Source organism: Chanodichthys erythropterus, chromosome 17 (genome assembly GCF_024489055.1).
Source record: "Chanodichthys erythropterus isolate Z2021 chromosome 17, ASM2448905v1, whole genome shotgun sequence".
Classification (NCBI taxonomy): Eukaryota; Metazoa; Chordata; class Actinopteri; order Cypriniformes; family Xenocyprididae; genus Chanodichthys; species Chanodichthys erythropterus.
In genome coordinates, this window is record NC_090237.1 from 21309700 (window position 1) to 21324810 (window position 15111).

General features: G+C 34.3%; 1 long non-coding RNA gene across 1 annotated transcript in view; it reads left to right on the forward strand.

The window, feature by feature from the left end:
* Positions 1 to 1441: 1441 nt before the first annotated feature.
* The window catches only part of LOC137005206 (uncharacterized), a 49062-nt gene continuing 35392 nt past the window's right edge, over positions 1442 to 15111 (forward strand). Inside the window, exon 1 of the long non-coding RNA XR_010892215.1 lies at positions 1442 to 1587. This is a non-coding gene — a long non-coding RNA (uncharacterized lncRNA). The remainder of the gene's footprint in view (positions 1588 to 15111) is intronic.

Sequence of the window (15111 nt, forward strand, 5' to 3'; positions counted from 1 at the left end):
CGAGATGGTTTTATTTTTTTATTATTGCTTGGCCCTAATCCTCTTCCGTAGTCCTGGGTGATCATTTGGATATGGGGAGAAATAAAGTTCTAATTTAGTCATGTGTATGAAACCCTATACTCTCATAATGCAATGCTTTTTTGTCTTTAAATAAATGTCAGTTGATGTATATTACCATTTAAAAGTTTAGGGTCAGTAAGATTTTTTGACAATAACTGTATTTACATTGATAAAAAGTATTTTTATTTCAAATAAATTCTGTTCTTTTGTACAGAAAAGTTCATCAAAATATCCTGAAAAAATGTAGTAGAGTTTCCACCAAAAAAGTACAAAGGTTTTCAACAATAAAAAATATAATATTTTACATATACAGCTATGGAAAAAATTAAGAGACCACTCCAAGTTCAGAACTCAATGTTAAGTGGTCTCTTAATTTTTTCCATAGCTGTAGATAATAATCATAAATGTTTCTTGAGCACCAGATCAGCATATTAGAATGATTTCTTTAAGGTCACGTGACACCGAAGACTGGAGTAATGATGCTGAAAGTTCAGTTTTGCCATCACAGGAATAAATTACATTTTAAAATATATTCAAATAGAAAACAGTTATTTTGAATTGTAATAATATTTAACAATTTTACTGTATTTTTGATCAAACTAATGGTGAGCATAAGAGACTTATTTCAAAAACATAAAAAAAAAATCTTACCAAACTTTTGAATGGTAGTGTATATACCATAAGCAATACCACAATAAAATAGTGAAATAAATAAAGCCAAATTTAAGTAACAAATCTATCATTTCATTTAATTACACACCTCCCATATATATCCTTCTACCTTTAGTTACTTCCTCCCCAACCCTGGCTAATTTTAAAATGGTGTAAAAGAGATAATAGGGCTCTAATTTGGTTGAAATGCGCATCCATGCACACGTGCTAGTGTTAAACTTGAGGTCACAGAAGAGTGACTGACTTGGGCTTGTCTGACTGGGCCTCTTGAAGCATGGCCTTTGCATTCCACTGTTCAGACAAGGGCCAGCAGCTCCTATGAGAGAGCGAGAGGGAGGAAGTTTCTGCAGGGAAGGGATTATGCTGTTTCCTCCCCCTCCCATTCGCTCTCTTCTAGTGCTCCATAAACTATGTTGAAAAAGCTCTAAAAACGTAAACCTGCTCCTCAGGTACACGACCCTACACACAGGATTATGCTCTCCCCGCATCTGCTGTATCTTTTTCTGCTCTTCACTTCCTAGCCTTTTTTTTTTTTTTCCCTTTGAGTCATGTGGTGAAGGAAGGGCCAATCTCATTGGAGAACGGAATGGGGAAACTTACAGCTGCACAATGCTGAAGCCGGTTTTCTGCCTGACAGGCACTTAAAGCGATTCCACTCGTGGATGAGGTAGGGGGTGGCGGGCGGGGAGGGGGGTAATAGATCGTTCGCAGGAAGGGGGAAGGTCGTTTCACTTCTTTAGCACCAAGTTTCTGCGTGGTCTAGACAGCAGTTACTTCAAAACCTAAAATGGAATAGACTGTAAAAAAGGTGGATGCTTCACTCCCTTTATGAGACTTTATGAGGCTAAAGGCATGGTGAGTGAGTTCTGTCTTCTTTGTCTACACAATTTTGTTCTGACATAAAGAGAGAGTAAAGTGTATGTGTACCGTGAATGGACATAGACTTAAGCAATCTTTCCAAATTTTTAATAATGTTTTTTTTTTTTTTTTTATCTGTGATCTTGTATTGACTCTGTGTGCCTTATCAGCTGAAACTGAGAATTGAGGCAAAAAGCCAGCTTTGTGCTAGAATTCCAGAGGCCTGGTCTGGATTTTCAGTCTTTTACTTGAAAACGTGAAAACGAGGCTGAATTTACTTTCAGCAGTTCCTGGTTACATATTGTCTTTTGATTTTTTTTTTTCACCAGTGTTCTCAAGACTATATAATATATGTGTTATACGCACACATTCATATCATAAACGTAAAAAGTTATATTTAATATTATCTATTATTAATAAATATATATGTTAAAATATTTATAAAATTGTGTATTAACATAAATATTAAAATATTATTTTTTAAAAACATAAAATAATATTTTTGTTAATATCAAATAATAGTTTAGTATGTTATCTCTCTTTTTATAAACGTTTTAGGCCTAAGTGCTTTTCAGTTTCAGTCCAGTTTCTCTGTTTAGCGACAGCAAACACTAACCAGCAGGCTCCGTCATTTTCAAGGACTTTCTGGGAATAGCTTTCAGTATTTACCTGGGTGTGCTGTTCATCGCTGCATGGAGTCCTGTATGCTGTTTATTTGTGTAGCCTGCGTAGACATCCAGTTTAAAGTTTTGTATGAATGGATCATTTGTATTTTTGGTGCTTTCAATAATTCTTCAGTCCATTCTGTCGAACTAAGTTATTAACCATTAAACAGGTTGATGATACATCAATGATGATTGACGGTTCTGTGGATGTGGAAAAGCTGTTTTCCGATTCAGGTTTTTAGTGAGTTCAGTCAGACTGAAAACAAGCCTGCTGGGAATGCTGCTTGAAGACCTACATTCATCGAGTTGGCAAGAAGGCCCAATTAGCAAAGTTAAGGTTCTTGGTCTGAGGTGCCACGCATGGGAGTAGTAGGTCAAGTGTAGATCAAGAAAATTGTAATTGGAGTTCACAGAGGATTAAGACAGATTAGGTCCATCTTGCTCAAATTCCTCTGTTTAATGTGGAATTTCTTTCACACTCGCATGTTATGCTGCTGAATGTGTTTTTAGGTTTTCCCAGAACATTTCTGAGCCATTTAAAGAGGAAAAAAGTTTTTTCAGGGACTTTTACTTTTAATGGACAAAGAGAAGAGCTATTGGAGGGAGCTGAGAGAGCATTTTTCGAGGGTCGTTCTCGTAAGGGAGACTTTGCTGTAGAGACATTTACTGTCAGCCACCAAAACCCTTGTGATATTTTCATCTCAGATTGGTGGACTTTTTCAAAGCCATGATGCAAAACATGGAAGTAGCTTCAACCGCAGTATGTTTTGTTGTATCTACATAAGAATTGTTAACATGCATTCATTACTTCAATTGTTTCTGCCTTAAATTAATACATTTTTTAAATGAATAGATTGTTAGCTAATAGTGTGATTTATATATGTGCATTTCTGAAATTACATAACTTGATGACTTTAAATGAAGTTATTATGCATAGAGTTGGGAATCGAAAATAAATTCCAATTCTGGAATCAAATACTTAAGGTCAGAGATCGGATACTTGTTATAAAATTAACATTTTAACAATTAACTTTTGATCCCTTATCAAACACTTGATAACTTAAAATTAGCATTTGATTCCTTATCAATGCATTTTAATGACTTTAAACCATGTGCAAGAAGACCCGCACGCTGTTTTCTGCGTTGCACACACATCCAAAATGTGCGCAAAGAAAGCCACCTCTCATACTGAATAGTGCATGATACTAAACTGAGTTCTCTTCCACATCTCTTTGTTGCACTTGAACGGACAAATACACAAAAATGTGTCAAAATATCCTCATAAACACAGCTTGTTATGTCTTAACTGAACGTAAACAGTTGGCAAAGAAAACGTGTGTGTAACAGTATATTGGATCTCTGCAGCTCTTAAAGTGACAGCAGCCTAATAATCCTGCTGCCGTCTCTATAATAACGTTAATCTAAAAACAACAAAAGACAAGGAGGAAATTCTCTCATTGTTCTTGACTGAATAACGTTTTTTGTATAATATATACAAAATATATTTGTAATGTATATTTTATTTATAAAGTGCAGTTATTTTACATTTGATTACAGTTTCTGTACCTGAATACCTGAAAATCTGAAAACTGTTTATTTAAATCATATCTTTGTTCAGTTGTATTTATTTGTGCGATTGCTAATTGTTGTTTTTTAATTATTGAGTGTTTACTTGTCTTTAATAATGCTTAAAATTTATATTAGTTAGGCTAGTTGCAATGGTATTTTTAAACCATAGGCAAAATCTGACTCAAGGAAGTAGCATATTTTGACGTTTTTTATTGTTATGGAGATTTGAGAGCCACATTTATGCTTTGTGTATATATATATATAATATATATATATGTATAATTTAAAAAAAAAATAGCTGACAGTGAAAATAAGTAAGCCTTAATGTATTTGATTGTACAATCAATCAAACTAGAAGTAAATCTACTTATAGTATGTATTTTAATAAATTTTGTAAATTATTTGAATTGTATAGATTAATGTGTAAAATTAGGAAACCCTGCTGCCTGCTGGGAAGAAGAGGCTTTCCTTGTAAATTTAGAAATCAGTTTTAAATTACTATTACATAAAAAATCACTCGAAATGACCGTGCGAATGTTTAAACATCAGAGCCGGTTCAAAATTAATTCCTGGCCTTTTTTTTTTGTATATCTTGCTGACTGATATCCCAGTCAAACTGAAACATGATTTTTTACTCGGAATTGCCCAAACATGCTTCTGCTTATATTATCATCTCCTTTACAAGTAAGCTGTACAAACACCTGTGATGAGTACAAAGGAAGCATTACATTTCCAAAATTGTTTTTTTTCCAAAATCACAGGACACTTGTTTGGGGAAATGACAAGACAAAAGAAGCAGTATGTGAGTAGAATGGCTCACTGATATCCACAGGAAATGTCTTCTGCTGTGTTGCAGAGAGAGCGAGAGAGTTTGAACTCGGGTTCAGCAAACAGCAAGTAATGTCAGACTTGTCACCATTCGAGTCAGAGTGTTTTTGCCATGAAAATATATAAACCGTTTAACATGATTTTGATATGTGATATTCTGCCTGCCAAAACAACCATTTATTTCTGCAATACTGCAATAAAAAAAAATGCTTGTAAAGTGCTGACATCTACAGAAGGTTTTCATGACAGAAAGTACTTTTTGAGTGTTTATATCTATCTATCCTTTAAAAAGTTGTTTGCAATTGGAACCTTTATGTTTACGATCTATATATAAAAGTAATACATTATCTGGTCTACTTTATCTGTTTGATAGCCAAGAATTAAGACTTGATTTTTTTTTTTTAATAGCTATTCTTACAAGCAGTTTATTGTATCATTGTTTGTAATTTTTATAATATTTGGGTGGGAGGCTCATGTGATATTATTAATGCAGACACACATCCTCTTTTGTATTCCGAAGTGGCGCCTAAGGGTTAAACGTCTCAGAATTAAATACGTAATGCCAACTATAGTACTCTCCCAAGCTATGTACTTCCAGAAGTACTTGGAGAAAAAAAAATTGTAGTGAAAACAGCTAGGGTTTCAGTGAAATAAGTCTCTTCCAGGCAGGGGCTCATTCTCCACTGTAATCCTTGAATAGATCTTCTAAATGACAAAGCCCTGATGTCATGCTCTCCTTCTGTGTGTGTCAAGCTGGCAGACATACCGTCGATTCACAGCAAGATCTGTCCGCAAGTCCAAAAACACTGAAGAGTGAGGACATCCATGTCCACAAAGAGACGACTTAATCACGAGAAGAGCGCTGTATGAATAGCAGATGTACAGAACCACAAAACAGGATTGAGCAGAAGAAGAGCCATTCAGATACATGTTAGAGATGATAACACAAGTTATTAAGATAGAGATTATGAGATTTGACATCCTGTGAAATGGAGATTTATAGGATTTAATCAAGATGTGTCAAAGAATGTTGTAGTTTTTTATGTATGTATATTCAGTATTCAACTTAACTATATGCTGAAAAAATAGTGATTAACAATTTTCACAATTAATTACAAAGAAATGGCAAATTAAACATACAATTTTTAATAAAGACTGAAATATATATATATATATATATATATATATATATATATATATATATATATATATATATATATATATATATATATATATATATATGATCCTGGAGCACAAAACCAGTCATAAGTGTCTATTTTTTGAAATAGCTGAAATCTGAATAAATAAGTTTTCCATTGATGTATGGTTTGTTAGGAAAGGACAATATTTGTCAAAATTATCGATTTTTCTTTTATGCCAAAAAAACATTAGGATATTAAGTAAAGATCATGTTCCATAAAGATATTTTGTAAATTTCCTACCATAAATATATATAAAAATGTATTTTTGTGAGTGGATATGCATTGCTAAGGACTTAATTTGAACAACTTTAAAGGCAATTTTCTCAATATTTAGATTTTTTTTTTTTTTTGCACCCTCAGATTCCAGATTTTCAGATAGTTGTATCTCGGGCAAATATTAAAAAACAAAAACAAAACATACATCAATGGAAAGCTTATTTATTTAAAAAAAAAAAAAAAAGGAACCTTATGACTGGTTTTGTAGTCCTGGGTCTGATGTCATCTCTGACATAAAGAAAAATGTAAAGAATTTTGTCATTTTACATTTTATAATTACTTTTAATTATATTAATTTAGATGAAATAATATGAAATATATTATGTATAATCATTTATGTTTCTGAATAATATTAATAATAAGAAATTATATTTTGAATAATTATTGTAAAATATTGATAATTAATTGTATTGTTATTATAATGTAAAAAAAAAAAAAAAGATCAACAACAAAATTTGTATTATTGTTAAATAAATAACCTTAGTATAATGGAAAACAGATTTTTTTTTTACAATACTTTTTACCCCTCCAGGTTGACATTCATGTATAAATGTTTTGCTTGATGATATTATTTCAGTTACTTCTCTTCACTACACATTTAATGAAACATCACGTGTGCCGAATAAAAAGCAGTCGGAGCAGGTTGATTTGGTGAGCTCCTTTATCTTGTCCAATCACCACCCATCTTCCTATCCTGACCCTTCCTCGCCCTCTAATTATTGGACAGCAAACCTCTATGACATCACAGAGGGAAGTCGTACACATGGCTGCTGTCAAGTGATGGCCGAGGCTGATCTGTCTGTGGAGGATGGGGGGAATTAGGGATGTCTGTTAGAATAGATGGGGCATCGGAGGGCATGGGAAAGTGTGGCGGGGTCACAGGACACGTGTGTTGAACCCAAAGAAAAGTCAATCAACTGGCCAGCCCCTCAAGATGTATCCTGCTCCCTGTCCAGAAGGCCCAAACTGTGATTGGCTTGAGAACAGCTTTCCAAAAATGGGGATCTGATTTTCAAGATCCCCATTTGTTTTATTACTGGCTAAAATTTTGAAATGAAAAGTCTTGCCTTTAATGCATATGTGAGAAACTCCAGTACACCCAACAAAACATGGAATTTTATATGGTTATTTCTCAAAACTGATTATTTAGGCATGTTATTTTCATTGAGCCATTAATCCAAATATACAGTTTCCGCTGGTGTTTTGTGAAGGAGCATTTCACATGCGGTTGTGCTAAAGTAAACATGGACAATAATGATGACATATGCTCGTGATAGCTTTAACCGGAGCGTTTCTGCATCGAAGGAACAGAAGGGATGAGGCCGTTTTAAAACCAAGGTTGCTTTGCTTGACTTCCCCTGCTGGAGTGATCTCCCCTTCACAGGACTGCTATTTTATTAACAATTCATATGGAAATGAGGGGCAAGGAAAGACCAGATTCTCACATAAACTTGATGTGGCCATGAATGTGTCTCTGTGTTTGCCATGACCCCGCTGTGGCATAAGACACTGCCTGCTAGGGCCTGAGGGGCAGACACAAAGAAAGAAATGAAAAGCAAGCACATTCCTGCACGGCACACAAAGGCAGCAGGAGAAAGGGAGAGAGCGAGAGAGGGAGAAAAGACAGAATGAACCCCATCTCTCTCCCTTTTTTTCTCCCAGTGTGATACCAGCCTTTTCTCCAAGTCACTGTGCCTTCGGGTCAATCGTCCTCTGCTCAAAATCTCTCCACTTTTTTTATTGCTGATCTATGATCAACTAGGCTTCAAACGTCAGAATCCACATTAAAACACTTTTTCATTTAAATCTGGAATTAATGAAATCATACATGTTTAAGTCACTAATCAAATAAGCTCTTTGTGAACTCTTTGGAACTTTCATCATATCATATCAGGTTTTAAATCACAAACTTGCTGTCGATTAATACTGTACAGAGCAAGGTAACACTTTACAATAAGGTTCATTTGTTAACATTATATTAACTAACATGAATTAACAATGAGCAATACATTTGTTCTTGTATTTGTTAATCTTTATAAATGTTAGTTAATAAAAATACAGTAGTTCATTGTTTGTTCATGCTAGTGCATTAACTAATGTTAACAAAATTTTTAGTAAATGTTGAAATTAACATTAAAAAAGATGAATAAAAGCTGTAGTTAATGTTAACTAATAAACCTTTATTGTAAAGTGTTACCCAAAGCAAATATTAAATTAATGTTAATTTTCACTCAAATGTTTATCCTGATATATATATCGTAATGTAGAATAATTTGTAATGAAATATTGAATTGTATTTATTAAAAAGATACAAAATAGAAGCTTTTTAGTGGACTTTTGGACCCCACTGTATGTCAAAGTAACCTAACCAATTTTTTCTTTGTGAGATATTGCATTTTTAAAATTAAAATTAAATGCATTTTAAAAGCTTTTTAATGATAGAATCATTCTAGAATATTATTTGTGCATTCCTACTTCATATATTTTGTATTTTTATTAATCTATATTTACACACACACACACACACACACACACACACACATATATGGTAACACTTTGTTAATGTCCTTGTTTCACGTTGCATGTAGTTACTGTAGTAATAACTATAAATTATGCATTATTACATGCAATTAACCCTAAACCAAACCCTCATCCTAACCCTAACCCTATAGTAAGTACATGTAGTTAATTAATATTACTCTGTACTTAAATGTATAATTCCTACCTTAAAATAAAGTGTAACCTATATGTTTTATATTTTACATATTTTGAAACACACTGACACTGCTGTGGTCATTCCATTAAACACCTGTACAGTGAAGTGTGCTTATGCCAAACTCCATTAACCTGTTTAAAAACCAATTAGGTTTGTGTGTGTGTGTGTGTTCGTGTTTGTTCAGGGTGCGTGTTGCAGCACTGTCATTCATGAGCCGGACTCCTGCCTTTGGGGGGTGCAGGGGCGGTGGTGACCGCCGTCATCTTTTGTGTATTGACTCGTTTGTGTCACACTTCGCAACAAGCTGAATCTTGTCATGTAAATAAAGGGTATTTAACAGTTCTCAGGCAATTAAACTGATAATGGTGTTTTGTTAGCTCAGGGAATGCAGAGGGGGATCTTTTTGCGATGTGTACTGAGGGGGATCTGTTTGAGAATTTGTTTTAAGAACGATAGGGTACTTGAGGTACAATCCACAAAAAAACAATGTATTGGACCACGTGGATGTGTGTCCACCAAATTGCTATAAAAATCTGAGATTTGTTTAGTATTTATAATAGCAAAAATTGTATGTGAAAAAACAGATTAGTTTGACATAGCGATTGAGACTCGGCTCTATGAAAATGCATTGTGCGGATGGAAAAGCAGTGGGATTATTGGCAGATAGAAGGGGTTATCGTTTGTTTGCGGTGACCAGAACGCGAATGGGCTGGAGACGTTGTCATGCGGTAGGGTCAAGCTTTCAGCCTAATCTACTGATGTGACTATAAATAATGCATAGAGTGAGCTCAACAGAAAATCACAGCTGGTCTTGGCTTCATTGTCTATTGTGAGTCACACGTTCGAGCAAGCCAAAGAACATATTGAACGGCAGTCTCAAAGTCAAAACACTAAGATGCACATCACAAATGACACTTTTGGACATGACTGTTTAACGCATACCACAAGTGATATCATTGCATTATGCTGAAAGTCATTTGCTTGGGTCACGTTGGGGACGAGCTGACCATTTAATGCATTTAATGCATTGGCAATGTATTTTCTCTTTTTAAATTAAATTATATTTCAGCATAAATCACTATTTTAGACAATCAAATGTTGTTCGGAGCTTTTCTTAATTATTTTGAAAGGCAGACAGAGCATCTAATTGTCTATTTTTTTTTAAAGAAGTAATGCCATTTTTTAATATCTTTCTTAATAAGTCTACAAATTTGCATTGTAAAAACAAGCACCACAGATTTGGCTTCAGTATAACATTTATACATTTGTTCTAATGTTGAAAATTGCATTAAAGTTGTATAAATAATATGAAAAAAATAAGAAAATGATGAGTGAAAATTATATTCACATTCAAAAGCTGCATAATTAAAGCAGTAAAATCCGTAAAATAAAGGGAAAAAAGCAGCTGTTCAGAATGGAAAGATTGTAAATAATTTACCAATTACTTTTTAATGTTTGTTCATTTAAAATAGTCTGTATTTTTATGACAATAGCCAGTAAATGGAATCAGACGGTTGGTAATTTCCAGACTGAACTCAGACCTTAAGCTTCCATTTTCTGTGACCTCACCGCCAGCTACTGACATGGCGCGTGTCGTACACTGCGTGGGGCTTCATCCAATCAAATTTCTCCAAAATATAATCCCCACTTCAGCACCCTTAAACACCCAGTTTGGTGCATTCTCAATCTTTCACCCAAATTTAATCGAGCAAGTGAAAAGAGTATGTCTACAATGGTTGATACAAAACTTTTTAGGTTGCACTTTAATTTAAAATACGTGCACTTACATGTACTGACAGTTTACTTACCTAAGAAAGTACTGGGTAATATAAGGTAAGTACATGGGTTAAGGTTAGGTTTAGGGGTAGTTTCAGGGTTAGTACATAGTCATTACCCAGTTATTGCAATTACTATCATAAGTACATAGTAAGTACATGGGGAATAGAACTGTAAAATAAAGTGCTACCACTTTTTATTTTTTTATTAAACTGTAGCTATAATGTAGTTAAACATGTAGTTATAATGTATGTAAATGCATATATGGGAAATATGGGATGTTTTAGAAAAACAAAATATCATTAAGATTTTTTTCATTGAAATGTTTTTTTTTATTTTTACATTACACAGTTTTAAAAAAGCATTTTAATTTTTTTCTTAAATCATTTAATCAATCTTTCATATAGGATAATTTTTAAATGTATTATGTTAAAATTAATTTATATATTTTTTATGTTTAATTGATCTAATAATTTTTGTAAGATATTTAAAAAAAATAAAAAATACAGAGCACATAAAGTTGATTGTAGCCAAAAGTATACAGTAAAAATCCTTAAATACAGTCTAATAATATTGTCTAATATAGTCCTATATTATTTCAAATAATAATTGTACTATAAAAATATATAATATTTTGGCTTGTCAGTTTTGATGCCTGCAATATTTTTTTTTCCAGACTGTCATCATATTTTACATTTTACATTCTTAGAACATGACATGACAAATGATCTTTTTTTAGTGATCATTTTTTAGTGTGCTTTTGGTGTTTATATTATCATTGATGTCGATTGATGAGTTCTTATATATAGTTTCCATATATAGTGACTTAAATATATAAACAATTTTAACACAATAAATTAAGAATCATTTTACTAAAATGAATTTAAGTGTCTCCAACAGAAACATTTCCTCTAGTAACAGCCTAAAACCAAATGAAATGTTTCCTATTAGTATTTAAGAAGTCAAATACTAATTCAGTGATGTTTGACATAAGAAATCCCATTACAATATGTACACAGTGAAAACCCAGTAATCCCACAATAATTGCAACACGTCATATGATGAGAGACACGGATACATTCAAAGAGTCTCAGCTTTAATACAGCATACTCAACATAAATGTTTCAGGTAGATAGTGTACATTTATTAAACAGCTGAAAAAAAGATACTTTTTTTCATATTTTAATCTTTTTACATCAGCTGATTATACCAAATTTAATACATGAGAACATAATTATACTCACCTCATGAGACATCAGTTTTTCACAAGAAAACTGTTTTTTATAAGAAGAAACTGTCATCCATACATCTTTTAAGATGGAATGGAAACAAAAGCAGTGGATTTGCAAGTGTTTTTGTTTAAATAGTCTAAAAAGTCCCTCTGTGGTTAGTGGTCATCCCAGTTGAAATTGAAAAAGCAAACACAAAATCCACGGGTAACACAAAGCTGAAATCTCTCAATAACAGATTAAAAAAAAAAAAAAAAAAACTGACACTGATTAGAAGTATCACAACATGCTTATCCAAATGTCCCAGATAATCAAAACAATGCTTAGAGGAGCGTTGAAGAGAAAGAAAAAGCAGAAAGAGCAAGAGAGGAAAAGAGAGAGAGAGAAAAATGGAGAAAGAGGGACAGAGAGAGAGGGAGGGTTCAAGGCGGCTAAGTACGAGAGAGAAAAACGAGAGAGTTGGCCCACAACGCAAGCTTGATTAGAAAAAATGCTTACTAAGCTATCCGTTTCACACACGCACAGACTGAGGGTTCGATATTCAGCCGATCGATGAGGGAAAAAGGCACAAAGGCAAAATCGGACGGAGCTCCTTTTCAAATTCACATCTCCGATGTCCCCCCCTGCAGTGTACGGTGGTGCGACGCACGGGGAGCAAGGGTTACCTCAAGGCTGTTCCGTGGACCATGCAAACAAGTCTAGACCAGTGACCTGCTCAATCGCTCCCTTTGAGGGCCAGGCAAGTTCGGTCAGGAAGAAGAAAGCGAGGCGTGCCCTCTTTTCAATGAGGGAGCAAGGAGGTAAGGAGGGCAAAGAGAGTAGGCATCTGCTTCCATGGTTACTAGCCAAGTATGAGGATCCTGCTATTCAAAAGGCTCCGTTCTCATGCTCTCAGCCAGCCAGTGTCACACGTTTAGAGGGAAGGCAGCACAGGAGGAGACCCACGGCACCAGCCGCGCTTCTTTTAACGCTCTAATGATACGTGCATGGGCTGCTCACCAGAAAAAGGAGAAATGAAGGATAGAATATGTCACATGACTGCGTAACATAGCTCTATTATTTATTACATTTTTTTTTTTTTTTTTTTAAAGTGAAGCGTTATTTTGGCTATTGCTTTGACAAGTCCGGTTTCAGTAATTCAAAATTTTTTAAGATGAGCGTGAAGGTCAAATGCTGCTGGATATGTTCCAGATATTGTGTTTTAGAGAAAAACGTTGCGGGCTAAAGCACAGACTTCATAATCGCATTCTTGACAATTCTGGTTAGAGATTGTGCCTTTTTTTTAATATATATATTAATCCTTCAATTTCTCACATTGGATGTATTATGTGCTGTTTTAATTAGTCGATTTTTTATTTAAGAAAGTAATATTATGAGAGGTCGATGATTGATGATGGTGAATCTTTTTAAAGAAGCACAGAGTCTATGAAAAAAAAAACATGCTTACCTCTGTAAAATTCACTTTTCTTGGACTGTCAGAACACCACAGGTTTTTTTCAAAAGAGAGATGGACAGACAGAAACAAAGAGAAATCATTACGTATTCCATATACAATTGATACTTTAATATTTTAATTGAAATATTTGTATTTCTGGCTAAATACTGAAGGTGAAATCTGTTTTGGAATGCTGGACTTGTCCCGGCAGCAGACACTTGCTCCACCAGACGCACTCTAAAAAACAGACAGATGGCTGGGACAGAGGAAAGGGGTAGAGCAAAGAGAGATTTACTGAGGGATCGTGGGAAAGTCTTGAGCTCAGTTCACCTGCTTAGAGGGAGGCAAGAGCGAGAATATATTTTCTAACCAGTGACCCATGATTAAAGGGATGGATAAAATTGTATTTCAATCCCAACCATTGAACTTATTTGAAAATCTATGATTTCATGATAGACATAATAGAGAACTAAAATATAATGAAACAGCATTTGTAATTCCATGCAGATTTAAATTAGTTATTAAAATATGCTTTTTATTATATTTTGCTTAGAATGATAAAGGGAAAAAATATGATGCTGCAACTTCATCTGTATAGGATGCAGTTTGACTCTTTAATTTGGGTTTGGTTAGGAGGTTGCATTGATGGTTTTCTTTCATTTGTGGCTCTGGCACTGCTTCTACTTTTGAGCAAGTGTAGTTTATTAAATAGTTCCATCTAGACAGGCAGCTTTTAATAATGTAATAAACCAATTGACTAAAACATAAGCTCCAGTCATAGAAAAGACACATTTAATAGACACTATTTTCATTTGTATAAAAAATGTCAAGCTATTTAATGTCATTTTAGTGCACTTAGGATCAAACAAATGAGTTCTCTAATGTTAAACAGGAAAAGAGGGGGATCAATCGATCCAGGCACTTGCCCTACCAGTGTAGGGAAAGAGAGAAGACTTTGGGGGAAGTTAGGAAGTGCTACTGGTGTCTTATCCTCTTTACGTCTATTGTTCTTAACAAAGGCCAGTCACAATAACCCCTGGGGTGGATGGCACTCCACTGAATAGCCACTTTGGTGGGATTTAACGGGTTAACCCTCCACAAAAGGGGTTGCGGCCATGTAACACAGCAGGGGTAGAATGTTGGAAACACCAGGAATCTACATGCTCCACTTCCCTAAGTGTTAGCCTTAAATTAACTCTGGCTTTTGCATATTTTCCATACATTTTGGGTTCTTTTTCCCCGCATTATAAGGATGCCGCAAGTTTGGTTCTGTTTAGCGATGCAAAATCCTCCAGATTTGTTTAGTTGAGCCAAAAAACAAAAAAACAAAACAAAAAAAAAGCCCGGCGTTGAGCATTCACTGCCCTCGAGTAGCGTACTTGACATGGAAAATTATTTAGACAAGGTTTGCTTTTCTGCTACACTCTGATTAGGTTTGGCAAATATTTATTGCTGTAGTCTTGCTCTTTGTTCTACTGGCTCCGATTTTGATTGTGAGTTTCTTTGGTTTGCTTTTCATAAAACTGGATCATAACCATTTATTCCCTGTTTCCCTGGAGTGATTTCAGTTTTTGGAGTCTGCTCCTTGGGGAATGGAGGGAGAGAATGAAGCTAAAGCCTGACCTGGGATTGATTTCATTTTGAGAGGGTATGTTGCTATGGAAATTAGTTTGTTAGAAACTCATTTATTCACACTTTTGTGCACCATTAATAGGGAGCTTAAAACATGATGCAACTTATGAGCCATAAATATTAAACTATGAAGTAAATGTCCATCAAGTTATTAATCTGCATCATTTTTAACAGCAGACATGCATGTATCAAT